Genomic DNA, 4500 nt, shown 5'->3' with positions numbered 1-4500 from the left:
GATAGTCTTCAAGCGGGTCCATATGGGTGGTTGCTATACTTTTTCCTAGTGTTTACAACTCTCGTTTTTGATACATTTGGTTCTTTGAGTTGTAAGACTTAAACTTGATGGTCGTCTGCTACTTTCTCTGCTATTTTGTGATGCGAAGATAAATTCTGCATGTGCGATGATAAATCCCGCATGAAGTCATTTCGCAGTCATCCATCTTTCATTATGCATGTCATTATTCCTGTATTTCTGTTCATGCATGATGTATTGTCTTCATATGGTGAGGAGGATCTCCACAAGTACAACCTGCCATGTGCATTTGCATTCCAACGCAAAACATTTGTATGCACATCTTCAGGGGGAGCCTTTTTTCCATTTATGAAGACAATGTCTTAATCCTCTACAATTTCACATACTTTTATCCCCGTTGAAAACTTCAACTAGTTTATCATCAATCACCAAAAAAGGGGGAGATTGTAAGTGCATCTAGTGCCACCCCTAGTTGGTTTTGGAGTACTGACGACAAACCTGGTTGAGGGACTAATGTGTTTGTGAGAATTGCAGGATAGCACAGTTAATAGTCCCTCATTGATTCGGTTTGCCTACCGGAGATGACCGCTAAAAATGTGTGAAGACATTGAAGATAATGGTGGTCTGTGAAGCTATTCATGTTGAAGACTATGACATGAGAAGACATTGAGTGAAGGCTATGGAGCGCGAAGACTTAGTTGTTTTGTTGTTTCCTTTTCTTCTTTGTTGAGTCATAGGAACCACCGCACTGTTAAGTGGGGTCCAAGTGAACAAAGTCAGAGTGACTGAAGTGATGCTCAACCAAATCCTATCTCTTCGAGCGAAGACAATGAGAGCAAATCTTATCCAGAGTCGGATGAGTCAGCTTTACTTGTAGCCCAAGTCAAGCTGCCGCGTGTGTTTGAAATCTGACCGTTGCAGCACGGGTCAATTCCTTAATGACCCAGGTTCATTTCGGAAAAATCAGTTCGGGTTGCCCAGTGGCTATAAATAGCCCACCCCCTACACCATGAATTGGTGGCTGCTCGGAGTTAGTATACGACTTTTGTCGTTTGTGATCAACCCACCTCCGAAGCTTTTGAGAGAGAATCCTTGCGAGGACAAAGCCCAAACCACCCAGAGCCCAAAGAGTGTTTGGCATCACTGAAGTCTTTCTGTCCGCGTGATCTGAAGACTTATTGCACTTGAGGACTGTGAATCCTCTAGCCGGTTAGGCATCACGTTCTGAACATCCAAGAGTCATTGTGGATTACCGGTGAACGAAGTCTGTGAAGGTTTGGGAGTCTACCTTGAAGACTTATCAGAGTGATTGGGCGGGGACTGAGAGTCCTTAGCTCAAGGGGAATAAGGTGAAGACGCAGTCTTCTGAGTTAAATCTCAGCCTCCCTAACCAGATGTACGGTTGTCACAGCAACTGGAACTGGTCGAACAAACCCCTGTCCTCCTAAAGTCACTGGTTCTATCTCTCACTTCTCTTTACGTACAGTTTGTCTTCATGAAGTCATTGCCTGCTTGTATTATCTGTTTAACTTCACTGTGTGACTACTTGTCCTGATTGGCTTCATACTATCTTCTATGCTGATCTTTACTACCTAGCTGCTAATAGTCTTCATGCTTTCACTTCATTTAATACTTGACTATGGCTTGTCTGGTGTAGTCTACCTTCCGCTGCATACGAATAGTGTCATTTTTGTTGTTTGTCTTCGAAACTCCCAAGTTTTAAAGACTTTCATAAAAATCGCCTATTCAACCCCCTCTAGTCGATAACTAGCCATTTCAGGTACCCGTACTCGATTGAGCCGGCCTCGGGGCCCCAGCCTGCATCGTTGATGTAGAGCTTGCCGCGATGACTCTTGGTCATCCGTCCTACGGCGTATCCCTTGAGCCCTTCAAAGTTACCCTTCAAGAACTCGAAACCATCGTGCAATAGCCCCACGGTGGGCGCCAACTGTCGTGGGTTTTGTCACGGCAGAGGTCCTAGCAAAAGGATTTAGTCGTGGAGCCATCACAACGGGTTAGCTTAAAGGGGTTAAACCGAACAAAGGACACGGGAGTTTATACTGGTTCGGCCCCTTGTGGTGAAGGTAAAAGCCTACGATCCAATTGTGGTGGAATTGATGTCGTCTCGATCATCAGGGAGCAGAATCGCTTTACCTGGATCTCAAGATGTTGTTTCTTGTCCTTGAACCGTCGCCGGGTCGTCCGTTTATATACACAGGTTGACGCCCGCCGGCTTACAGAGTCCCGATGTCGGTTTATACACGTATCCGGCTCGGTCTCCACTCTTTCATACCTCATGATACAAGTTATACATTACATGGCGGTTTATATCTACATGCCCTAATCTACCTTTGGGCCTTGGGCCTTCGAGTCTCTGTAGTAAAGCATCTTATTCCTTGTCTTCATGGGCTTCAAATATAGACGATTCATTATGGGGATAACCCGGCTTCTTCTGGCCGGTTTCTACCCAGTAGTAAATATCCCCAACAATAACCTTGCTTTCCATGCTGGATATTTCCAAGGCTTTTGATTCAATTAGATAGGACTACAAGCTTTGGATGATGCTCTCACTCTCCAAGGAAAAAAGCTCATCGCAACGCAAGGCATCCGGCGGCGTTGTGGGGGAAGGAGCGCGACGCCAACGGCCTCGCTGTCGATCAGGGACAAGATGCGTGCGACAACAATGGAATGGCCCTCTTGTGTGGGGAGGAGGGGTGGAGGCAAAGAGGAGAGAGGGAATGGTTCTTGCAGGAGGTTGAAGACACGTAAGGGGGTAAGGTAAAAGAAGACGTGGGTGGCGGGATGGGCCTTAAGCCATTTACTTATATTTTATTGCTCCGTAACAATTCATGGGCACCTTACTGTTTGCTTGCTTGCCACTTTTTGTGCATTTTTCATAATCCACTGTGATGTTTCTTTTTCTGAACTATAATCTTTATAAAATAGAATTTTTTTAGATTATAACGCTCTCTGTATAAATAATAATATTATTAATGCTCACAAGGTTGCAGTGGTTGTTGCATTGATATCCATGAAGGTCCTATGCATGGCCAATGAGATTGGGTTCCACGCATTGACCTACTAAATATGTAGGTAGAAATCACGCTAGTAGATGTTAGGTTAATCGACTCAACTACTATATTGTAAACCTGAAAATTCTCGGATCCCGTTGCAACACACAGGTACACACCTATTTAAATTAGAAAAAAAAGTAAAGACAACTGAATCTTGAACATGCACGATATTCATCATGTCATCTTGTAATCAATCCGAAGTTTTAAATAGCGAAGAACACGATAAGAGGTAGCTAAAACAAATGACATGCTTGGACAATCTTATATTACACAATGTTCATAAATCGTCGAATGTATTTATTTTGCTTGTGATCAGGCACCCTCCGCGAATCAAAGCCTCAAGGTTAGGTCGACCGCCTTGCCGGCTCTGTCACTCAGCTGCGGCTCTGCGGCGTCTTCAGGCGCCGGTAATAGACCCATGAAGTCTATCTCCACTGGACGGGGACCTCCACGGCGGTATTCCTCCCAGAAGGCAAGGTTGGGTGCAAGCACAAGTAGCCACGGCCCCAAAAGAGTAGAGTCAGGCACGAAGGAGGCTGGTTGGGGTAGGCTTACCGGCATGTTCCGGTGGCGATTGTTGCGGCAGCTCTGCGAGGACATGTGGCCACCAAGGGCTTGGTGTGTGACCCACCTCCTATCGGCAAAAAGGGCATGCGTAGCCCTCACGCGATGGCCGCGGCGGCTGTTGTTGCCATGGGTTTGGCGCGCCACCGTTGGAGGCCATATCCTGCTAGAAGGGTTTTGACATGCGCGTATCTAGCTTGAGTTTATATATGTGTGGCTCACAATGGTCAAAAGCAATGATAGTGTGAAATCTATACGGTTGAGAATGCAGGCCTCGCTTACACGGATGAGAATGGTAAGTAATTGGTCGAGAGTGAACTGTGTGCGGTTAAAGAAAGAAACAAGCGATGTGCATGCACTCCCAAGATCCAGGCATGCATGGGTCCCACATTGTATACATCAAGACACATATTATGAAAATAAGAATTTAAATAACCAACTATATTAAGAAAGAAACAAGAGTCTTGTTGTGCATGTGCACCCAAGGCACGTGACAAAAAGTTTTGCTAATGGCTTGATGAATGCCAGTAGGGCGATTCGCTTGTCTTGTGCACGTGCAAATCATGCCTCACCTAATCTAAGCCTATCCTTCTTCATACTCTCAGCGAGAGCTCATGGCAACTGTATAAAAGTCATGTGATATAAAATATCTAGAGCACATCAAGAATTTTCATTGAATTCGATATTATCATTTGGTGGTGATGAAGTCAGTTAACTAGATATTGTATTCACATTAGAAACTTACATAAAATGATTTGGATCATCTCAACATGAATGATAGATAGTAGCTATTACTAGAGTACAAGCGACTCTTCTGGTGTTGGTGCCTAACTCTCCACCACCC

The sequence above is a fragment of the Triticum dicoccoides genome, chromosome 3B (assembly GCF_002162155.2).
Source record: "Triticum dicoccoides isolate Atlit2015 ecotype Zavitan chromosome 3B, WEW_v2.0, whole genome shotgun sequence".
NCBI lineage: Eukaryota > Viridiplantae > Streptophyta > Magnoliopsida > Poales > Poaceae > Triticum > Triticum dicoccoides.
Note: the sequence above shows the minus strand (reverse complement) of the source record.